Genomic DNA, 26286 nt, shown 5'->3' on the forward strand with positions numbered 1-26286 from the left:
AAAAACACTCCCAGCTTGTCTATATAAATGGATCGTCTACAAAGCATTTATTTAAAGAAAAATCTAGTGTACATATGTCCCTTTAAGAATTATATCCTCAGTATTTTCATACGGCTAGATTACAAGTCTTGCGTTATGAGTGAAAAAGCAGCGTTAAGCCTTCTAACGCTGCTTTTTTACTACCGCTGGTATTACGAGTCTTGCAGATTTAGGGACACCGCACACTTTTTTGGCCTTACCGCAAATCAACTTACACAAATTGCGTATAGTCTTTTTTCAATGGGACTTCCATAGTGTCGGTATTACGAGCTTGTGCTGGGTGGCCAAAAAGTGAGCGGTACACTCTATGCCGTCAAGATTCGTACTGCATTTTAAAGTCAGTAGTTATGAGTTTTACACTACAAAGCTTAAAGCATAAAACTCATAACTAAATAACTAGATTACGAGTTTTGCGTTATGAGTAAAAAAGCAGCGTTATGGGTTATAACGCTGCTTTTTCTCTACCACTGCTATTACGAGTCTTGTAGGTACAGCTGTCCCGCACACTTTTTTGGCCGTACCGCAAATTAACTTACGCAATTTGCGTAAAGTCTTTTTTCAATGGGACTTCCATAGCGCCGGTATTACAAGCTTTTTTTTGGAGGCCAAAAAGTGAGCGGTACAGCCTATCTCGCAAGATTCGTAACCCAATCTAAAGTCAGTAGTTATGAATTTTACGCTACAAAGCTGTAGCATAAAACTCATAACTAAAGTGCTAAAAAGTACACTAACACCCATAAACTACCTAATAACCCCTAAACCGAGGCCCTCCCGCATCGCAAACACTATAATAAAAATATTAACCCTTAATCTGCCGCTCCCGACATCGCCGCCACTATAATAAACATATTAACCCCTAAACCGCCGCACTCCCGCTTCGCAAACATTAGTTAAATATTATTAACCCCTAATCTGCTGTCACTAACATCGTCGCCACCTACCTACATTTATTAATCCCTAATCTGCCGCCCCCAACAACGCGCCACTATACTACATTTATTAACCCCTAAACCTAAGTCTAATCCTAACACCTCCTAACTTAAATATAATTCAAATAAATCTAAATAAAACCTACAATTATTACCTAAATTATTGCTATTTAAAACTAAATACTATCTATCTATCTATCTATCTATCTATCTATCTAAAGCCTATCTCTGAGGAAGCGCATGTGAGCATGCGCGAAACATGTCAGATAGTCAGAGCTGCACCTCTTGTCTATCACTCTGTTGAAGCACTGGCATCTAGTCCGGACTTGTCCTTTTTTTTTTTTTCTGTCTCTAACCCTAACACCCCCTAACTTAAATATAATTCAAATAAATCTAAATAAAACCTACAATTATTACCTAAATTATTCCTATTTAAAACTAAATACTTACCTATAAAATAAACCCTAAGCTAGCTACAATATAACTAATAGTTACATTGTAGCTAGCTTAGGGTTTATTTTTATTTTACAGGCAAGTTTGTACTTATTTTAACTAGGTAGAATAGTTATTAAATAGTTATTAACTATTTCCTAACTACCTAGCTAAAATAAATACAAATTTACCTGTAAAATAAAACCTAACCTGAGTTACACTAACACCTAACATTACACAACAATTTAATAAATTACATAAATTAAATACAATTTAAACTAATTACACCTAATCTAATAGCCCTATCAAAATAAAAAAGCCCCCCCAAAATAAAAAAAAAACCCTAGCCTAAACTAAACTACCAATAGTCCTTTAAAGGGCCTTTTGCGGGGCATTGCCCCAAAGAAATCGGCTCTTTTACCTGTAAAAAAAAATACAAACAATCCCCCCCCAGCAGTAAAACCCACCACCCACATAACCAACCCCCCAAATAAAATCCTAACTAAAAAAACCTAAGCTCCCCATTGCCCTGAAAAGGGCATTTGGATGGGCATTGCCCTTAAAAGGGCATTTAGCTCTAATGCTGCCCAAACCCTAACCTAAAAATAAAACCCACCCAATAAACCCTTAAAAAAACCTAACACTAACCCCTGAAGATCCACTTACAGTTTTGAAGACCGGACATCCATTCTCAACAAAGCTGGGAGAAGTCCTCAACGAAGTGGCAAGAAGTCCTCAATAAAGCCAGGAGAAGTCTTCATCGAAGTCGGCAGAAGTGGTCCTCCAGACGGGCAGAAGTCTTCATCCAGACAGCATCTTCTATCTTCATCCATCCAGCGCGGAGCCGGTCCATTTTCAAGACATCCGATGCGGAACATCCTCTTCTTCTGATGTCTAATGAAGAATGAAGTTCCTTTAAATTACGTCATCCAAGATGGCGTCCCTTTAATTACGATTGGCTGATAGAATTCTATCAGCCAATCGGAATTAAAGGTGAAAAATTCCTATTGGCTGATCCAATCAGCCAATAGGATTGAGCTTGCATTCTATTGGCTGTTCCAATCAGCCAATAGAATGCGAGCCTGTAAAATAAAAATAAACCCTAAGCTAGCTACACTGTAACTATTAGTTATATTGTAGCTAGCTTTGGGTTTATTTTATAGGTAAGTATTTCGTTTTAAATAGGAATTATTTAGTTATTAATAGTAGGTTTTATTTAGATTTATTTGAATTATATTTAAGTTAGGGGGTGTTAGGGTTAGACTTTGGTTTAGGGGTTAATAAATTTAGTATAGTGGCGGCGATGATGGGGCAGCAGATTAGGGGTTAATAAATGTAGGTAGGTAGCGGCAATGTTAGGGACAGCAGATTAGGGGTTAATAATATTTAACTAGTGTTTATGATGCGGGAGTGCGGCGGTTTAGGGGTTAATATGTTTAATATAGTGGCGGCGATGTCGGGAGCGGCAGATTAGGGGTTAATAATTTTATTTTAGTGTTTGCGATGCAGGAGGGCCTCGGTTTAGGGGTTAATAGGTAGTTTATGGGTATTAGTGTACTTTTTAGCACTTTAGTTATGAGTTTTATGCTACAGCTTTGTAGCGTAAAACTCATAACTACTGACTTTAGATTGGGTTACGAATCTTGCGAGATAGGCTGTACCGCTCACTTTTTGGCCTCCAAAAAAAAGCTTGTAATACCGGCGCTATGGAAGTCCCATTGAAAAAAGACTTTACGCAAATTGCGTAAGTTAATTTACGGTATGGCCAAAAAAGTGTGCGGGACAGCTGTACCTACAAGACTCGTAATAGCAGCGGTAGAGAAAAAGCAGCGTTATAACCCATAACGCTGCTTTTTTACTCATAACGCAAAACTCGTAATCTAGCCGAAAATTATTTAGACCATACTCCAGTACTACATTGCTTGCTTTTAGCGCTCCATATTCTATATTGTTTCAGACATAAAGTATAATAATTCTTTCATAAAAGTATTCATGATATATAGTTTTTATAAATAGTATTGGAGGTGTAAAATAATTTTTTTGCCCTCATAGGGCTTTTTTTGGGGAATTCTCATCTCTAGCTAAGATAAACTGGGAAACCACAATAAAAATCTATAGGTTGTCCCTTAGACATCTAACAGTAGATATTTGGGCTGTTGCTCTAAATGGCATCTATAGTAATGATAGACTAACTTACTCTCTAAAAACAATGCAATTTATATAAACATCATGAGCTGCGGTGGACTGGATATCTCTATAAAAAATTTTTTTATATAATACAGGTAGAAAACCCTTTATCCACAATGCTTGGGACCAGAAACGGTTTGGATTTTGGAATAGTTGGGATTTTGAAAAATTTGTATCTTTAAAATGGGACAGAATAGAGAGGGGATGGGACTAAGTGTAAACAAAATATATTATGTCATTTAGGCAATATTTACATGTCATAGTACAGCTTATACATGTAACCTAAAGGTAGTTTTATATCATTTCAATACTTTTGTATAAATAGTACCCTCAGAAAGACCAAAGCCTCCCTAGCGCTCTCCGAATACACATGCGAGAAGGTAGAGTACCAGCAAGATGAGAGTTGTGCAGACTGCCTGTTTAAGATGAACGCTGCTGGTGTTCTTGCAGAGCTGAATCACCGGAGAAGAGCAGTGCAGGCTTGGTAAACTTCCAGTGCTTCTAAGTGTGTCACTATAAATAAGATTGCTGCATTGGGAATAGAAATACATCAAGTGCAAAAGTCGCAACAGACGGATGCCACAACCGAGCATATTAAATCAGGGATCAGTTAAGAAGGGGTCAGAGACATTACTCCTCTTCTCTCAGGTGTGATGAGCTTTTGAGTTACACCTGATGAGTGTCATACCTTCCAGCTAGATACCATGATGGACACCCTCTGGAATTAATATCTAGAACAGGACATTCATGCCTTACTAGTACTATTATGTCTATTAGTGCCCTCTTTTTTGTTGGAGCTAAACTTATGTATCAGTGTATAGGATAGCACATTTTAATAAGCCATGACTATATGGACGCAACCTTAATATATAAAAATAATACTGTGATCTCTGTTTGCCATGTTGGATATCTATCCTGACTTAGAGCTACTTTAGCGTATTGCCACAAAAATTTGCACATAGGAGTTGCCCATCTAGTTTTTAATAATTATAGCATAGTATTGTCGTCTATTACTGACCTCCTTTTAGATTTTTAGTATCCTGTCGAACGGTCAGCAGCCGAGACTGTGTAACAGGTTTTATTTGGTGTTACAGAGTGTTGGTTAGATTGATATAGTACTAAATAATAGCGAAGGAACACCTGACTTATTTAGAAACTGCTTCCGATCCAACTTACCTCAGACACCCCCTATTGTAAAGACCTACTCGGGTACAACAGTAATACTCCTGTTCAACCGACTCACAGGCACGAATATGCCACATTAGAAGTTTACTAGATATCTTGGGCCCCATGACCCAATTGACGAAAATTAAAACCCATAACTTGGCTGTTTAGCACCTAAACACAGCTATTAAAATTGATCTACCCTCTAACACTAGTGGTGCTGGGATATCCGATATTTTAAACTTCCCCACCTCATTTAGCAAAGATTGCACTTTCGAATGGCAACTGCCAGCTATGAGCTCACACTGGAACATTGGCACTCCTTGCCTACAAGAACCGGTTAACCCTGCTTAGACCCACCAACTATAAGCAATAGATGGCTATATATTATGTCACCATTATTTTACTTCAATCGTCCTATTCATAAGAATTATTCCTTATTTTATCACAGTTTGCTAGCGTGACATAGCCTATTTGCGTAAGTTGTCATAACCATTAAGCAAACTGCTGTAATACATTATATGTTTCTGCATAATTCCCTTGATATATCACAGCTTACTAGCGATACATAGCATTGCGTAGCTTCCCTGTGTAAGATGTCAAACCCATCAAAACCATTGATGTAATCTTAATATGTTTAAGCACAACTTCTTTGTTATATTACAGCTTGCTAGCGTTGCGTGACTTAAATGCATAAACCGTCATAATCATTCAGAACACTGCTATAACTAGTGTATGTCCTTGCGCAATTGACCGTTATCAGATCTGTTTTCTATTTCCTTTATATAAAAAAATAAAAATAAAATTTGCATGAATGCATTTCAGTTTTAAATAGATCCATTTTTGTAATATACTTTTATACCAATAGCAAAAATGCTTCTAGTAAATTTCTTCAGTGGCATACACACATATGCTATGTGAGACTAGAGCAGTATTTCTCAACGACAGTCCTCAAGTACCCCTAACAGGCCAGACTTTAGTGATATCTTTACAAAATCACAGGTGAAATAATCAGCTAAGTAACCCTGATTATTCACCTTCTCTCACCCATCAGCTGATTGTTTTTTTTTTCACAATTCAGATAGAACATGTAATTTTAATCAACTTTCCAATTTCCTTCCATTTTAAAATTAGCTTCATTTTTTCGGTATTCTTTGTTGAATGAGTAGTATTTCACTACTAAGAACTAGCTGAAAACATTGGTTCAGCCAATGACAAGAGGCATTTATGTGAAGCAACCAATCAGCAGCTAGCTTCCAGTAGTGCATTGCTGCTGCTGAGCCTACCTAAGTATGCTTTTTATACCAAAAGAACAAAGCAAATTGTAAAATCAAAATTTGTTTTAAAGTGTACACTCTATTTGAATTCTGGAAAAAAATAAATTGGGTTTTATATACGTTTAAGATATAATGAAAATCTCACCTGGGGTACTTGAAGGATGGAGTTGGGAAACACTGGACTGGAAGATCAGGATTCAAACACCAGGATTCCAACACCATGCCTGTTTAAGGAACTAAAAGTTACAAGAAGAGTGTGCGCCAAGCAGATATATCAGACTCCTAACTAATCCTAAACCCCCTTATTAGGATATGAAAAATGAATCAAACTATCAAATATAAGTAGGAGCGCTATGAGAGCTAAAGATATAGGGCACTGTTATATGTAAAGGATATTAGGCAACAGTGTATTCAAAGTGATACCAATTTATTATAAAATACTTAATTAAAAAAGCATATGTAGTAAAATCGGACGTCTCCAATACAGAATAATTACATATATAGAAATGAGCTCTGATGAAATGAGTTCCAATAAAAACAATATATCAAACTCATAGGGAATGTTGCCACCACTAAAGACTAAGAACTAGTCCGCACCTGCAGGTGTTAACTGAATTTATAGGCAGAAGTAGTATCCTGAAAAATACAGGACGGTTTGGAGGAGTAACAATGTTACAATGTCTCAAAGAGAACCGCAATATTCTCACAGCGGTTAAATCCTCAGGTGATAAAATAGTATCCCAAGGAGGATACGGCACAGTACCTTGCTTCTAAGTTGGAATAAGGGTAAGCGTTTCACAGACCTCTGTCGCTGTATCAGCCTCTCTATTCCTTTTCTCAGCCGTTGGGTCACATGTGCCAAATTGTCACGATACTCCAATCGTTTTACAGGTTTGGGCATATTATGTAATATTATAATGAATGTTAATCTTACTGCTTTATGAGGAATTTGCCAATACCACCTTTACATGTTATAAATGGGATATTGCCAATACAACCTTAAAAATCCATTAACTGGTATAGCCAATTGGACACATATAAGGATGCATTGAACTGCTATTAGTCATCTTGAAAAAGCCCTCATGCAGGGAGAAACACATCAATGTGTTGCAGTTCATGCTAATTTGAGTCATTAACACGGTGCAGTGTAGTGCACATTCAGACTCCAAGAATTTTTGGCACTTCAAGAATTTTTGGCAGTTTAACTTTCTGGTATACGAATACCCAAAGACAAGTTCCATCCTGCGTGCTATTAGCACTTAAAGAGCGGATGCCACAATAATTTACCTAATCAACTTTGAGTAAGCAAACCGGCTTGGATTTTGAAAAAGTATCCACCTGTAAAACGATTGGACGTGACGATTTGGCACGTGACCCAATGGCTGAGAAAAGGAATACAGAGGCTGATACAGCGAGAGAGGTCTGTGAAACGCTTACCCTTATTCCAACTTAGAAGCAGGGTACTGTGCCGTATCCTCCTTGGAATACTATTTTATCACCTGAGGATTTAACCGCTGTGAGAATATTGCGGTTCTCTTTGAGACATTGTAACATTTTTACTCCTCGAAACCATCCTGTATTTGTTAGGATACTACTTCAACCTATAAATTCAGTTAACACCTGCAGGTGCGGACTAGTTCTTAGTCTTTAGTGGTGGCAACATTCCCTAGGAGTTTGATATATTGTTTTTATTAGAACTCTATTATTATTCTGCATTGAAGATGTCCGATTTTACTACATATGCTTTTTTAATTAAGTATTTTATAATAAATTGTTATCACTTTGAATATACTGTTGCCTATTATCCTTTACATATAACATTGCCCTATATCTTTAGCTCTCATAGCGCTCCTACTTATATTTGATAGTTTGTTTAGGGAACTAGCAGTGAAGACTTTGTGTCATGCAAGCTATTGTTGAATCTCTGAGCAGGCATGGTGTTTGAATACAGGTGCACGGGCCCTCACAGGATAAGTGCATATGCTGCAAAAAAAGAGTAATAACTTTTATTAGAAGCATTTTTGCTAATAACAGTAAATTCAAAAATGCTTCTATTTCAAATTGAAATGCTCCCATTAACATTTCAATTTTGACCTCTCCATCCGTTTATAAAAGAGAAGGGAAAAACAGAGCTCACAACCCAATTCAAGTGTGATTTATTACATTAGATAAAATGCAAACATAAAATTGCACTTACAAGAAGTAAGCCAGTATAAAAACGTTCAATAACCGTGCTCAAGGTATAAGGCAGACAAGAACGATTACTTTTTCTTTCCCACAGCCACCAGTTTCTCAGTGTTTCTGGAAACCACCGAAGCAGGGGTCACGTGATCTGACCAATACAGTGCATAGTCCGGGCCAAATGCAAACAATATTGCCAACATGCGTTTTCTCCCAGTCTATGGCCAGGTTTTTTTTTCAAGAGTTAAAAGGTCAGATGTACGTAATTATCTCCCTTCTTCTATATCAAGACCCTTATTGGGGGTGTGTTTACACAACACTTTTAATTAGGTCTAGTGAATATGTTGCGCCAACAGTGGGGCGTGTAGGTACCATGCAATATGATTGGGTATCTCTATGGAAAATAATTTATTGAGTATATGAATTTGATTGAATTTAATTTGAAATTTTCTAAAGAGTAGTCCCAAACTTCTATTGATTTTTGGATTTGGTCCTTTTAAAGAATAGTGATGAAAAGGTTGCAGTTAAAAACCATAGAAAACCGACAGAAAGAAATAGCTACATAAATGCAACTAGTGCACATAAAAAATGTTGAATTAATAATGTTTCCTATAGCCAATATTTGAGGTTGAGAAGAAACTGCACACACCTCCAAGACTTTGAGAAAGGTTATGAAGTGGAACTGTTAAGAGGAGCTAATGTAAAGACCACTTACATGATAGAAATAACTTAATCTATCAGAATAGACAGTATACAAACTATAGTAGACCCTTAGCGGCTAATAAAATCTATTAACAATCTAGGGGAAAGTGTACCGCCAGTTAGGGTTATAGGTACACTAAAGAAGATCTTAAGAAAACATTGGCCAGTACTTAAAGCAGATCCTCGATTAGAGCCATGTATAGGCGATAATCCACAGATAATTTTCAAAAAAGAAGAAGCCTAAAAAATCTTTTTGCTCCAAGTAAATTGAGGGTTAAAAGGGGAATCTATAACCAGACTAATTAGAGAGAAAATTGGTTAACAAATTGGAAGGGCACCTTAAAATGTGCAAAAGCAAGATGTAATATGCGTCATCATATTAATCGGTCCTCTAGTTTTTGTAACTCAGACGGCTCAGAGACATTCAACTTTACGTTTAAGAGAAATTGTGATACCATTGTGGTGTATCTGTTAGAATGTGGGTGTGGCCTCTTTTATGTAGGTTGCACCAAGCAAAAGATCAGACGATGGGTCAACGAACATATATCTATTAAGCATAGCGTCTCTAGAAACTTTTTGGAATATCACAATAGCAACCCTGTTTCTTTAAGAATACAGGTTAAAGATTGTGTTCCGCCGACTAATCCAAATAGATTACTAAAATTAAGGAAGTTAGAAACATTTTGGATATATAAATTAAATTGTTTGCATCCAAGAGGTATGAATATCGATATCCAACAGGTATGAATATTGATATTGATATTGCAGCACATATGCAGTGTTTTTTATGACTGATTTTATATATTTTTTTCATATTTTTATAATTAATTTTTGTATTATAGGATACGTTTTTAAGATTATTATTTTTTTTACCAGGGACAGAATGCAGTCCAAAAATGTAAAATGAATAGGGTAATAATGAATGGTTTTGATATATAATTGTTGTGAGATGTAACACTATTGTATGATATATGAGAGTATTAGCAATAAGGTATTTAGAGTCGGGTAATATGTACTTCTACATCAATTTCCGATAAGAATGAAAACTGTCACCTACGGTAGATGTACTGTATAATTTGCTACAACTGGGGTAATTTTCTTATATTTTGCATGACGATACCCAATCATATTGCATGGTACATACACACCCCACTGTTGGTGCAACGTATTCACTATTAAGACTCAATTAAGAGTGCTGTATAAACACACACCCAATAAGGGGCGTGTCTTGGGAGGGTCTTTACAATAAAGAAGGGAGATGATTACATACATATAACCTTTGACCTCTTGAAAAAGCCTGGTTGTAAACAGGGAGAAATGCGTAGATGTTGTTGGCAATATTATTTGCATTTGGTCCGGACTGTGTGCTGTATTGAAAAGATCACGTGACCCCTGCTTCCGTGGTTTCCGAAGACGCTGAGAAGCGGATGGCCATGGGAAAAGAAAAAGTTATCATTCTTTTTGTCTGCCTTATACCTTGAGCACGGTTATTGGACATTTTTACTGGCTTACTTCTAGTAAGTGCAATTTAATGTTTGCGTTTTATCTGATGTAATAAATCACACTTGAATCAGGCTGTGCGCTCTGTTTTTTTCCTTCTCTTTCATATACCAATTGTTATCAGAGCCAAGGATAGGAGAGCCTGGCTGAAAGAGAGCAGCATCAGTGGATTCATTTTATTATATCAGCGGTTTGGACAGAATTGTCTTTTCACTGAGAGGGTGAATATTGCCTTCCAAGTTTTAAAGGGATACTAAACCCAAAATGTTTCTTTCATGATTCAGATAGAGCATGCAATTTTAAGCAACTTTCTAATTTATTCCTTTTATCAATTTTTATTTGTTCTCTTGCTATCTGTATTTGAAAAAGAAAGCATCTAAGCTAAGGAGCCAGACAATTTTTGGTTCGTTACGCTGGACAGCATTTATCCACGAATCAGCAAGGACAACCCAGGTTGTGAACCAAAAATGGTCCGGCCTCTTAACTTACATGCTTGCTTTTCAAATAAAGATAGCCAGAGAATAAAGAAAAAATGATAATAGGAGTTAATTAGAAAGTTGCTTAAAATTGCATGCTCTATCTGAATCATGAAAGATAACATTTGGATTTAGTGTCCCTTTAAGGTACTGTCTATATTTCCATTGGATACTTCACAGAAATATTTCCTCCTTTGAAAGACTTAAATGTAATAATTAGTGTATTTATTTGTACTATTGACAATCTGTATCCATAACTTTAGATTGTGTACATATATGTATACGACCATATCTCCACATTTATGTAAGCAATCTGCGCCTATAATTGCACAAATCTGAAAGAAACTTCTTTGCACTCCGCTTGCATTCGCCTAGGCACACGGGCACGCTCCCGAGTGCACCAATATACATTAGTAATAGGCGTAATTTCATAGCCCGACCTGCAAATACGCCCAGTTTCTTATTTATCATTGCTTTGCGCTGATAGGGAACTGAAATTTCTCCTTAAATTGCGTGTTCTATATTTCGCCATACATAGAGAGGCTAACAGCATTATCATACATTATTTTACAGCTTGTGATGAAGTACTTTCTTCTTTTAACTGCTTTATCCATGGCTTAGCGCCAAGAAGAGACTGATATTGCCAGAAATTTGCGCTTCCACAGGCGCATAGGGGTACCAAGAGTTTTCTTGCCCATTGTGGTCTTTATAAGTCTTGACTGACAATGATATATATATATATATATATATATATATATATATATATATATATATTGATATATTAATTTGTGTGATCTTAAGTAACCAACAAGGAAGAACATATGGAAAAAAACAGCACGGAAACATTATTAAATATGTCAAAAATAGAAAATATAACATTAACACATTATTAAATTAGGTACTGTACCTAACTGCACAAAATTTAAACGATATGACATAAAAATATGCGCAAAATAGATACCTAAAAAACACATCTTTAATAATCATGACATGGCGCCGTAACTATTTATAGGGATGTACTATGATAAATAGGGAGTAAATGCTTTTTCCGACCGGCGAAATGTATCATTATTACGCCCCAGCTCGCCTTTTACTAAACGCGCAAAGTTACATCTATTTTTATTTTAAATTCAGGCGCACATGTGCGCTTCTCTGGAGGCGAGCTGGGGCGCAGTTATAGGGGAAGAACATAGACAGTTCGCCTAGCCTTTGATAAATTGCCCCCATAGACTAGTCAGTAGTCTATGTTCATTCATTTGTAGCAGACGTATGGAATAATTGTTTTTTCCTTGTGTGCTGTCCATCTGTTTAAATAACTTTTCAATGTATTTATGTTATCTTATTTGCTTTGTTCTCTTGGTATCCTAAGTTAAAACAAACCTACGTAGGTTTAGGTGCACCAATGTACGACTGGGAGATAGTTGGTGATTGGTGGTGCACATATATGCCTCTTGTCATTCGTTCACCTAATGTGTAGAGCTAGTTCCCAGAAGTAAATTGGAAAGTTGTTTAAAATTACTTGCTCCATTTGAATCATGAAAGTTTAATTTTGACTTTACTATCCTTTTAATAATCATTACCTAAACATTCACAACTTTTTTTTTCTTTTTTTTTTAAATATTACTGTAAAATAAAAGATTACACTACATACATAGATATTTATTGAAATCTAGGAGCCAGCATTATATTTGAGGAACAATACATATATTTTTTAAAAGTAGCTCAAGGTGTATCATGTATACATGATATGTAGAATACGCCTAAATATTATGAGTAGAAGTAAAATTCTAAGAGTCAGATCACACTGGCTACCAGTATTTGTCACACCCTAGATGACCACATACAGAAAAATATATAATAAAAAGTATTTCCTTGAACTTTGTTTCTGTGCTTTCAAATTAAAATGCATTTTTTGGTGCATTGCAGAAGTATAAGTAAATGTTACTTGCTAGATGGGCTGAACCTTTTGACAGATTTCTGTTCAGCAATGTAATAATGATCTCATGACTAGTGGTGTTCATAGCTTTGTACTCTAATAGTTCTAATTTTTCTATTCAGATGTGCTGCTACACTACTGTAAGAGTTCATTTGAGAGAACCACATCATCCTTGTTAATAAAAAAAAATCCTTTTTGAAACTTACAGTGTATTACAGTTGTGATGGTTTTATAGAGAATAATTTATTGATTAACACAGCCTTTGATAGTCTATATTTTTCATACTTACTAAAAAAATAAAGTGCAATAAGATGAAGCAAACAATGATGCAATCTATCATTTTCTATACCATATATGAAAAAAAAGAAAAGATTATTCTTTTTTTTTTACATATACAGATTATACATTATGGTCTGGAAGGGAATGGTTACTAACCCTATTTTCTTTTCTTTCATGATTCAGACAGAGCAGGCAATTTTAAGCAACTTTCTAATTTACTCCTATTATCTATTTTTCATCATTCTCTTGGTATCTTTATTTGAAAAGCAGGAATGTAAGCTTAGGAGCCGACCCATTTTTGGTTTGGTTCAGCACCTGGGTAGTGCTTGCTGACTGTGGCTACATTTAGCCACCAATCAGCAAGCACTACTCAGGTGATGAAACAAAAAGGGGCATATTGTTTTCAAATTAGTTTAGCCTTTCTCCAGCAGCAAAAGGTTCTGCAACCATAGTGCTATGCCCCTTTAAGTGATAACTATTATGATATGTCAGTTGTGATCTCACTAAAAGTGCTGAGCTCATCCAATTCAATTGACCATGCCTTGTGAACAAACCTCATTTATTTTATTTTTTCAAGTTCAAAACCCCTCTGTTGTCATTACACTTCAGCCAATAACAATGTACTTTTTATTTCAGATTTGGCTGAAACATTATCTTTTGGCTCTATGGCTATCACATTTTTGCTAAACTCACTCATTGACATATTAAAAGCCTAATTCCGAAAACATCAATTTGAGCCTAAATTACTAAATTACTTATGCTGCATAGCACTCAAGAGTCCTACATTTGTTTGTACTGCAGCACATTACTTATTTATTGACAAGTATCTATTTTATATATATTTAAATCATATTTAGTAAAACAAAAAGGTCCACACATTCTGAAGGTATTAAAGGGATATGAAATTCAAAAATAAACTTTCATAATACTGATAGAATGTGGAGTCTAACTTTGTTACAAACATTATTGCAAACACTACTGCCTTATAATGCTCAAGACGTGAATGCTCCTGAGCCTAACCCGGTATGATCTTCAACAAAAGGCCGTAGATACATTTATTTATCTTAAAAAAAAAAAAGAATAATAATAATAACATCTGTCTGCTCTCTCTTTATTTCCACTTTTTCCTTGCGCCACAAATAAGGCACTCATTCTTAATTCTGCTTTTTTTTTTCCAGGGGCAAAAACTAGCGACACTTCAGGACATAAGCTGACCTTCCTACTCTATCTGAAAACTGACGTTTTAATTTTGACTTTTATGTGCTTCTAATGAGTCGAAACTATTATTGAGCTATTGATTGAAAGAATGTTAATATATTTTGTACATTTATGGTTCATAATTGTTTTGTACATGCAAAATTGTTAAAAACAAGAATACATAGCTCAAATAGCCATGCAAGACATATAGTTATAGAACTTTAAATTTACATGATAACCAAACTGTTAAACAATTTTACTTACTAACGTATATGTAGCTGCATAACAGTTAAGATAGGGGACATTAAAGTCAAATCTCACATCAAGGCCTCCATTACATATGCAGCGTCGCCCGCAAAATCCTCCGCCGCCAGATTTTACGTGATTTTGGTATTACATATACGGCGTAGCATACAAGTTACGCGCGTATATTTCACCCTTCGGACGTATTTTTTTTACCCATAGACTAACATTGAACAGCCGCGCAATTTGGTATCCAATATGCAGCGTAAGGACTTACTCGCGCAGAATTCAGAAAATCTACTCCATTCTCATCTCACCACATATTGCAGGCGCAGCAACCCTTGCACTGACTAAAAAAGCAACGTAACTCCCTGGAAGCCTTAACAAACACATACATTTAAGCAGAATCTCAAGGTTAAAAGGACAGTATACTATGATATTGTTTTTTTAAGGTTTATTTGTGTATTTGAAATAGTTTGAAGCCACAACATAATCAAATGGATTGAGCTTGTAGGTACATTGTGGACATATACTTGCTTATTTACTTAAAATTTCTTATCAAAACAATCAACAATACTTGGAGGAGAGAACAATGGGAAATCATAATTGTATTACATTCATCTCTTTAGAACCCACTGGAGTGTAATTTATTCTAATGCTAACACAGCTTGGCATTGATACCAAAATATATAAAGGGACAGTCAAAAAATTGCGGTTCATTTTTACAAGTGTTAGCCTAATTTGCATAAAACTACTCTTTATTGACACTTTCCATGGACAAAACACTGGCGTAAGTTACTTGCGACGACAAAAATGTGTATTTGCGCACATTTCAGAAGATCGCCAGTTTGTCCTACTTACGCCAGTTTAGCATATAACAGCGCAATATATGTAATACCCCGATGTGCGAGGTGAAATTATGGGCGGCGCGGTTTCCCATGCTTGCGCCGAAACATGCGTTTATGTGATCGCGCCCCAAATGTTTAGTGTGGAATTATAGTCAAATATGAAATGTACATGAATGCATTTCAAATTTGATTAGAATATTTTTTGTAACATAGTGGTAAAAATGCATTGTAACAATATTCACTATGTAGCATACAGCCAAAGAACATAAGCATTAAAGGGATATGAAGCCTAATATTTATCTTTCATGGTCCAGATAGAGCATACGATTTTAAACAACTTTCTAATTTTTTCTATTACCATTTTTTCTTTGTTCTCTTGATAGCTTTTGAGAGCTGGCCCATTTCTGGAGGATTATGTGCATGATTTAATAAAGCCAGGCAGACAGGGACATACCCTGTCTGCCCAACATCGCATCACCATATTTAACATTGCACACTCCGGCTAGTGCGCAATGCTGCTCCCGCCTCGCTTGAGAGCAGGGGCTCTCAATCTCCCCAGTTGGAAAAGTCCGGGGGGACTAAAATACGCAACATAGCGGTGAAGAAGTGGCTGTTAGTTCGGTTGCTCATTTGCTCATGCATGCAGCCGAATCCTATGATAAATCTAGCTCTATATGGTTGCAGTTTTGTAGGAATGTTATCCATTTGCAAGAGGAGTAGATGACAGCACTAGTGGGCGAGGCACCTACCTAGGTATCTCTTCAACACAGAATATCATGGTAACAAACAAATTTGATAATAGAACTAAATAGGATGTTTTTTTTCAATGATATACTCTGCCTGAATCCCAAAATATTTTTTTTTTGCGTTTAATATCCCTTTAATATTCCCCCAGCTTTACCTACCTAGAGTAGCAATGGTGATGTGTTTTACTAATTAGTATATTGTACTTTTCAATGTTTTATTTGTGTGGAAAACAAATAAAGATCAATTATAAGCCAAGCTTAGTTGCAGTTATGCCAATGGGTTTGCGTGAATCAACATTTATCTAAATTTAAAAAAAAATACTTAAAACAATTGCATTTATTTAAAAAAAAATTCAAGTTTGATTTCAGCACTTTTTTTTTTGCTCAAATTTATAAATACACCTTTTTTCAGCATGGGAACACGCAAAGTAAAGTAATATGTTTCTCAATTATGCCATTCTGCTTGCAAGATTCCTTCAACCTATCATGCTACTGCTATTCTTGCCAAGAGTAAACACTAACATTGGTGTCATTGCAGCATCTCTCAGGTAACAAGGTTACTTTAGGTATTTATTTGACTGTATCATACAGAGATCAAAAAACATATGTGACTTTGTTATAATTTTTGTTCATTTTAAGATATTTCTATAACTTAATTTAATAAGGCATTTTAGGGTATATTATACCCAGTCACTTCCTATCATATAACAGATTTACAATATTTTTTTAATGCATAAATGTATAGAACACAGTAGATTATAAGAAATGTTTGCAAAGGTGATAAAGCAAGAAATAAATGATTTCTAAATGGAACTATTTGCCTAGAAATTCAAATTAACACTAAAAACTACATTTTCTGAGAAAGCAATGCCAATCAAAACACACAGCTGTCCACAAACAGTATCAGAATATGTTCACCTACATTAACAATGTTTATATTTCATAAGCCCTTTTCCTTTGCACTTCAACAGTAGTAAAATATTTTACTTCTTCAACAAAACCATGGTCTGAAATCTCTGGGGCAACAGGACCATGCCAATGTTGAAAGGTTTCAAATATCAAACTGTGTTATTATGTAAGGGTCTCTGCGATCAATTAGCACTTTTCAATGACATGAAAGGTTACAGTCAGGCTCATTTATTTCACATCCCCTGTGACAAAATGTGGTTTCAAAATTGCATTAAACCCATGAGAACTGATCGGCCTGAATATAATTGTCTCTAACAAACTTACACACACAAAAATAAAGCTAATCCTAGTTTATTTTATTTTACACCTCTTCGACTTAAAAATCATTTACAATATAAACATAGCACCAACTACTTTACTTTGGGTTAATACTTCCAAGAGCACAGTGGCAATTTTATTTATTTAAAAAATGTTACACTACTGTTTTCTGTAAGAATTACCCCAAGGAAAAATAATATTTTAAAAAACAATTTGTTTTATTTATCTATGTGCAGAAAATATAGTTCGAAAATTAAAAGTTTAAATATAAATTGAATTTTTTTTCCAGAGATAGGAATATAACACTAATGTTCTCAGTCAGTCATTAATAAAATAGTAAATACATGAGTAATTTTGTAGGTTTCTAAGATTGTAAACATTTTAAATCATTCTCTGTTAGTATGTATATGCATGTTGTATCATTGTACCATTGTCACCCTAGGTGTAGTGTATATGATGGAACCTTACATATAAATATTATTGTAATTAATATTAGTAATAGTAACAAAATAAACCACCAATGTTATATTTATAATAGTAAATTTGTGACCAGCCATGACAGTTCATTTGAATTACATTTATACTTCACTATAACATTGTTAGCACTTGGGTTTTCTGTTACATTAAAGAATTTTGTCTAATGTATTTTTTTTAGTATATGTCTGGATAAAGCATTCATTTTGCAACAAATTTTCCACCACATCTCATACATCTCATTTTCAGTACTTTTGCTCTGGGAAAGTACAGTTTAGGCCCCATAATCTTATATAAATATGTATATATTTTTATTTCAAGAACATTAGTTATGTATAACTGTCTAGACTCTAGAATATTAATGATATATATATATATATATCTCAACAAATATATATATATATATATATATATCAATATATATATATATATATATATATATATATATACATATATCAATATATATATATATATATATATATATATATATATATATACATATATCAATATATATATATATATATATATATATATATATATATATATATATATATATATATACATATATATATATATATATATATATATACATATATATATATATATATATATATACATATATATATATATATATACATACATACATATATATATATATATATATATATATACATATATATATATATATATATATATATATATATATATATATATATATATATATATATATATATATATATAAAACAAGCTGTGAGAATGTATTTTTCCTAATTTAAACCAGGATAAGAAAAATAATATCTCATATGCTTACAGTAACCCTTGCCTTAAACTCTCTTAGGAAAGCGTATAGGCAAGAAACAAGCCATATTGCTTGATGCAATTAATTTATTGTTTTCCTATATTCATGAACTGCACACAACTTTCTATTTGTCTACTGCACCCAATTATAATATTACAAATTAGGTTTCATTAGACAAACCTCACTGTTTAGTTCTTCATGTTGCAATTCAAAGTATTTACAACCAGACAGTGCCTAATTTTAGTTTTTAAGTGCTTTAACAGTTCTATGAAATACGATCAGCAGCTGCAACTTACAACTATGCTGAATGCACCAAAGCTATTCCGGCATCACACAGAATAGGACCATCTTTCTGTAATGAACAAACATTTATTATGATCATGTCATCAAAACTTTTTCATATTTTGAGAAATCAAGATTTCTCTGGATAGCAGCAATTTGTAGCATGATACATGTAGCATTTAACATGTTGCTGATTCTGTATGTTTGCACAAACATAAATAATTGTAGTAATATTTTAAATCAGAAGATATCTCTCAATGTATCTCTTAAGGCTTGACATATCCCGGAACCAAGGAGTCCCTGCTCATAATAATTTGTTTTATGGCTCCTATTTTTTTTTATTCCACCTAGATATACCATCACTAACATCTAAAAATGTATAGCTGGCTCCCAAGTGTCATAGAAATATTTAAATTTGTGAGTTTATGATTGTATGTATGGAGATATGGGCTTTAATTTGAAAGATTTTATTGCTACATTGTTGATTTGCATATTAGCAACCCCCCTAAATCTAAAAAATAAATGGTAACATGTCCTTAAAATATGAGCTGTCAAATTACATTATAACATGTTTTTATATTGATAAAACTATGTATACACTTACTTTAGAATATTTATTTAATGTTCTACTGCTTTGTCATTTTTTAAAAATTTAATTTAGAAAGTAAATGTATCTTTAAAACCATGCCTATGTATGGTGTTGTAGTTACATAAAAAAATATCTGTCACTATGGTATACTGTAATATGACAAGAAATACTTTACACTTGTATAAGATACAAAAATAACTGAAATAATATTGAAATAATATATCTAGAGCACAAACTTTTTTTATTTTACATTTCTGGTAAATATATTATAGATTTTCCTGTGACAGACAGTAACTGTTTAAACAAGTGCAAACAAAATCATTTGTCCTACTTAAAAATGAAATGTCACCTAGGATGCATTTTAAATGTATTTAATATATGGATTGCCCTCATATTTTATCCATATTATTTGGTCCATTTTCGGTGTCATGTTACCCTATGTTCTATCACTGAATGTAATATATGTAAGTATGTATGTATATATATATATATATATATATATATATATATATATATATATATATTATATGCAAACTGGGATTAATTGGGATTTAAGGCCTGTATCTTTAAATCATATATTACATATTTAACACATACTACTGGCAAAGATCTGTTAAATGTTTTTACAATAAATAAAATAAGCCTGGGTCTAAAGGTTTTTTGATGATACACTGACTTTTTTTATTTTACATAAATAAAATATTTTCTGGGCAAATAATAGTCTTGTTATTGATAACAGAAAACATTCATTCATTTAGGAAATAGCTGTCTATAGCAGTCCCACTATTCACACTAGATGAAATGAGTGGATCATATTTGTGGAGGCATAAGGAGAAGAATAATGAAAACTGGTAGGTATTAGGGCCAATATGTGAAACACAAGCTAAAGTATTTTCCTTGGGTATCAGATTTTAGTAGCGTAGGAAATACAGCCAGATCGGCAAACAAATGGCTAAGAGCCCATTTGGTTTGAAAACAGAGAATCTAGTTGCAAGAGAATCCAGATCAAATGCAAACATATACAAACACACTGACTCCACGTGGATCTGTCCTGAAACCAAAACACTAAAGCCCAAGAGTATTGCAGGGTGTCTCTATCAAAGGGAAGGAAATAAGCAAATATCAGAGAACACCAAAAACACATACTGGGAATTCCAAAAATGTTAAGACTCTGCAATACCCAATTAGCAAGAACACTGATGAGAAGGCTCAGTGTTAAATATGGAATCAGGATTTGCAGACAAACCACAAGTGACATAGAAAAGTATATAGCATATTATATTTACACCTATTTTAATGGATGTTTCTGCATACTAATACATAATAATAAAAGGAAGTTTTAATTTAAATTATTTAATATTAATATTAATAACATTTAGGCTCTTGTGTGTAAAAATGCATGTCTAAAATATCAGTAATTTATGTTTACATTTTTAATTTATTTAATGCATTGCAAACTTGCCTGACCAATCCATAATTAATTTTTACATCCAATCTAAACACCTTAATGCAAAAACAAATCCTGCTGAAAGGTATAATAATACATTTGTACTTACAGTTTAAAAGCCAATAGTGTATTTTTTTTTACACTTCACTTTTACAATAATAATAATAATAATATGAAATATTTCTATAGTCTTCATTAAAAATAAAATCCATTTTTAAAACCAAATTAAAGAGACAATGTTTTTATTGTGGGTTGATAATACTGACAGGACACTGTGCACACAACCTCTTGAAAGAAAGTAGTTGTCAGATTGTTAAAAAAAAAAGCACAGAAGGCAGAGATGACCCCAAACAAACAGGACACCACCCCTTAAGCAAGAAAACTGTTTGGTTTTCTCTTAATATGATCGGCTCCTTCCTTCAGTCAGTGACAGTGTCTGATCCCGGGGACATACACACACAACACCCACAAGTGACATGACCGCAGCTACAGTACACAAACACTGTGTGCTGTGTGACATACAACCATAATGTAAGGACACGTTTGGGATACATTATCTCACCTTGTTTTCCTTCTGCTACTTTATTTCCTTCCTTCTAGTGTTTTCTGCTTCCCAGTCGACTTCTTTGGGACCAAGATTCTAGTAAGTGCCTGTGTCACCACCGCAGGGCAGACCCTGTTCCTATCAACTTCACATCACAATCAAGGAAACAAAAACAAATAGATCCGTCCTTTTTGTGCTGAACAAAACTGTTTTTTGTTAAAAGAAAAAAAGTGATATAAAAATTGAGAGAAAAAAAAAGTAGTAAAAGAAAAGTATTTTTTTTTTTTTTACAAGTAAGCTTGTTGATCCCACGTGTGTTGTTTACCAGAGTGTTTTTCCTGGTGGAGGTGAAGGGTTTCTGGTCATGTTTATTTCAGAGTGGATGGCTGCATGTTGTCATTGGCTCTTTCTCGCGTGGGTATTCAGTGAGGTCACTGTACAGATGCAGCATGTGCTTGAGTTGAGTAGTTTCTTCTGCTCCACTCTTCAGTTTCTTCCCCCTGCACAGGCTGTTCACACACAGAATAAAAGCTCAGTAATTCTCTCACCCACTTTCAGCTCTTGGTGCCTGTCTCTCACATTACCAGCAGCAGCAGCCGGTGACACTGTACTGCATGCTTTGCTAACCGGCTTCCTCGCTATCATATGGTCTGCAGCGATCACACACAACAACCATGGCTGGCTCCCACAAATCTTAGCTACTTTTTTATCCACTTCACAAAATTAGATTTTTTTTTAATGCAATGTATTTCTTTTTTTTCCTTCTTTTTTTACTTCCTCCACTAGGTGTCAGTACAAACTCCATTCCTATAAAATGCAGCAGTTTTAAAACTCAGTGAAAATATATATATTTTTACTAATGAGTTCCAAAAATATTTATTGCGTGTTCTGTCATAGTTATTTTTTTTTTTCTGTCAGATAAGCACTAAGACGTGTTCCAAACACAATTTAAAATTAATTAAATTAATTATTATTATTAAAGTATTAGCCAATATTGTGTGATACTGTGTAATCAGCTGGTGCACTCTACATACAAGATGGCTATTATACTTCTGTATATTTATTTGTATAACTTTTTTTCCTAAACACACTGATTTAGAGTGTTTCTTATGTGTGTTCACTGTGCCAAGCATACTGTGCAGTCTTATTACTTTCAGTAGCCAGTGGTGGGACATTAATTCTGAAAGCAGACAATTCTTTGGAGAGTTGATAGAATTATATCTGGAAAAAATTAGGTCATATACTTTAATTGTAAGAAATCTCCAGTAATGCTTCATGGTATGCATTTTACTGATAGATTAATGACAATGTATATTTAGGGCAAATATTTTGTTCTCCTCTCAAACCTAACTGCCTCAACTTCAGATTTAAAATCCAATAGGTATCAGTGACAGAAAATGTTGTGCTAAACATCAAATTAGTTTTGAACCCCATATTGATTTCTTTTGCAATGTATTTTGAAGAATACATTAACTGAAATTAAAACTGAAGAAGAAAGACTGTGATTAAAGGGGCAAGTAATTTGTTGAACAGCAAGGTGTAATTATTTAAAGATATTCACTGCCAAAACTATTAATTACATAACTGCAATTAACATAGGTAAATAGAAATGTGACAACTAATGCCAGTCAGTTGCATAGTCCAAAATATTGTTAGTTTAATGCTCACCTAGTAAAGTATTCTATCTTAACATAGCATCATTTAAAACCCCACTGGGCCTCAGATGGAAAATGCTTGCAAGTCATCAACTGAATTACTTTATATTGCTTTGCTATTACCACAAACCTCTACTTACTGCACAGAACGGAAATAACACTCATTACCTACTCCATGGGAAGGATATACACATTTATTTTAATTAATGTCTACTTTATATCATTGTTGGTCTGCTAAATTATCATCAGGTATACAATAATTATGGAACCAGGTGCATAATTTTCAAATCAGCTGTTACCGAATGCTATCCTACTCATAATTGCAGTTACGGGATAGAACAGAACGATTTACTGTTAGTTTATATAATGCCTTCAAGGGAAAGAATAAACATTGCTTAAGAACAAATGCAGTATAACATAATCATTATGATTAGCTTACTGCAAAACAGCTCCAGAAATGGAGGCAAAAGAATAAGTAGCTTTTGCTTTCCCTCCATTTATATAATATAATCACAATCAAGTTGTTTTTATTTAGTAAAAGTTTATTGTCTACATGTCACTAAACAAAGTGGTTTCTTACAGCCAAATAAATTATGGCCCAACAAATAACATAGTACCTATATAATTAGACGCCAAGTGTTGCTTCCCAGAAATGTAAGCAACAATCACCCTCATGATAAAACTTAATTTTTAACTCCACAACAATTAATACTAACCATTAATGCCCACAACAATTAGCCTTAACTTCCCATCACAATTAACCATAAGTGCTCTTGATCCCACTACACAACTGTCATGTTCTGTCTCAGGATATCATGTGAGAGCCTCATTGTCTGGAACAGTTGCTTTAAAGGAAGATTAGTAGAAGCCATACTGATTGAAAATGAAAACAAATTTATTTAAACAACAAAATACTTTGTTTAAGCAAATACTTGCAGAATATTTAAATATGCTACTCAGGTATGTTAAGACCACACACAGCAGGAGTGAAAATAAAGAAAACTAGTAAGCAGAGATGCAGATTCAAAAAGGAAAGTCTTTCTCTTGGTATTAACTGAAATGTAAGATTTGCACAAGGCAGAAAACAACTTGTAAACAGGTAGCTGGTTTAAAGGTAAAGTCTCTCTCCTTGTAATTGATGAGTCCAGGAATTGCACAAGGCAGGAAACAACTTGCAAACTGGTAACAGGTTTAAAGGTAAAGTCTCTCTTCTTGTAATTGCTGAGTGCAGGAATTGCACAATGCAGGAAACAACTTGCAAACTGGTAACAGGTTTAAAGGTAAAGTCTCTCTCCTTGTAATTGCTGAGTGCAGGAATTGCACAATGCAGGAAACAACTTGCAAACTGGTAACAGGTTTAAAGGTAAAGTCTCTCTCCTTGTAATTGCTGAGTGCAGGAATTGCACAATGCAGGAAACAACTTGCAAACTGGTAACAGGTTTAAAGGTAAAGTCTCTCTCCTTGTAATTGCTGAGTGCAGGAATTGCACAATGCAGGAAACAACTTGCAAACTGGTAACAGGTTTAAAGGTAAAGTCTCTCTCCTTGTAATTGCTGAGTGCAGGAAATGCACAAGGCAGGAAACAAACTTGAAGATTGGTAACAGGTTTAAAGGTAAAGGCTTTCTCCTGGTAATACCTTGTAAACAGGTGCAAAGGAAATCTTTCTCCTGGCAATAGCCAAGTGCAGGAATTGCATAAAGCAGGAAACAAACTTGTAGATTGGTAACAGGTTTAAAGGTAAAGGGTTTCTCCTGGTAATACCTTGTAAACAGGTGCAAAGGAAATCTTTCTCCAAAGAAATACAGGAAACAGGTTCTGACTTGACAAAACAGATCCAATGTGAAGACAAAAATGCAAACTAAAAGCCATCCTTAAATAGGGAGGTTTTGCACAGGGTTGGTTCTGATTAATTCCAGAATTGAGAACACCTGTGTGTTGCACAGGTGTAATAACAAGTAAGGCAAATAGTTATTTATCAGATCTTTTAAGATCCATGCTATTGCTAGAACTGGCTGTGGCTCAACATGTAAGCAAACAGAAATAGCAACCACAGGTTCAAATCCCCACACAGCCCTTCTTAGCAGAATGCCTCCCAGACTTTTTCTTTTTCGTCTGGAGGCTTGGTTCATGACAGATGCCCCCTCCAAAGAGCGCACTCTGGGCGCTCAAAGCCTGTTCAAACATCTGAAGGTGGGATTTATGAACAAGTGTTCCATTTGAAGCCCTAATACAATCAGATGGAATGGATTCTTTGCTTGGAACAGCTGCCTGAGATTGGGGACCCTTAGAAGATCCCTGTAGGCATAACAAGAGCTGAAAAACCAAGACAGTTTTGATTTAGAGGTTCCTGATTATATCCAGCAGCTTGCAATGGACTGGCTGATGGGCAGGGTACCTCCGGGTAGGAAAAGACCTCTCCTTCAGAGTCAAGGAATTCGTTATCTGGGTCATATCTGCCTGATGGGTAGAGTACCTCCTGGTAAGGTATGACCTCTCCTTCAGAGTCCAGGAATTCATTTTCTGTGTCATTTATATCCAATTCAACCATCTCATCCAATTCTTTCTCAGTCAATGAGTAGCTGGGTGAAGGTGGTACAAGGAGGTGTGGATCTTTAGAATTGGCAGAGTCTGATTCAGCTGGAAGGTTTGTCACTTTTATGTCTGATGAGTGACTTTTGTTAGCTGGATCTCCAGCCAGGGCAGAAGCAAGGTAATGTGCAGGATTTCCAGGAGGTATTTTTGCAGAGTTCCCCAATGTGGTTGATGCAGAAACAGACGCAGTGGTATGGGTAATGGATGTAGTTGGAGTTGTACTCCCAATGACCATCTGTTTCAAATCAGGTACCATTTCTTGAAGCGTGTTAGAAACGGTTGTTTGTAGAATAGATGTATTCTCCATAGCTGGGTCATCTCCAGGGGTATCATACAGTTTGCTAGTGGAAGTATAATTTGTTCCCTTAACATCAGAGTTCATTTTCAACTTGGCTGTATCTTGACTTGATCCTCTAGGAGGTCTTACTGGACACCCTGTGATGCGGTGACCAGGTCCCCCACAATAGAAACAGAGGTTAAGTTGTCTTCGCCGAATTTTCTCCTCTTCTGTTAAGGGTTCTTTAAAACCTTTCCTTGTTT

The 26286-nt window shown here is 34.7% G+C and overlaps 1 protein-coding gene across 3 annotated transcripts in view; it reads right to left on the minus strand.

The window, feature by feature from the left end:
- Positions 1-22098, minus strand: part of EYA4 (EYA transcriptional coactivator and phosphatase 4) — a 506638-nt gene extending 484540 nt beyond the window's left edge. The window contains exons 1-2 of one of the 3 annotated variants that reach the window (XM_053710910.1): positions 21517-22087; positions 18933-18988 (exon numbers count right to left, since the gene is read on the minus strand). The gene's annotated coding sequence lies outside the window, so the exon portion shown is untranslated. Of the gene's footprint in view, positions 1-18932; positions 18989-21516 lie in introns of all 3 variants that reach the window. The other 2 variants (XM_053710909.1, XM_053710908.1) reach the window with 2 other exon arrangements.
- Between the last annotated feature and the right edge of the window lie 4188 nt (positions 22099-26286).

Source organism: Bombina bombina, chromosome 4 (assembly GCF_027579735.1).
Source record: "Bombina bombina isolate aBomBom1 chromosome 4, aBomBom1.pri, whole genome shotgun sequence".
Classification (NCBI taxonomy): Eukaryota; Metazoa; Chordata; class Amphibia; order Anura; family Bombinatoridae; genus Bombina; species Bombina bombina.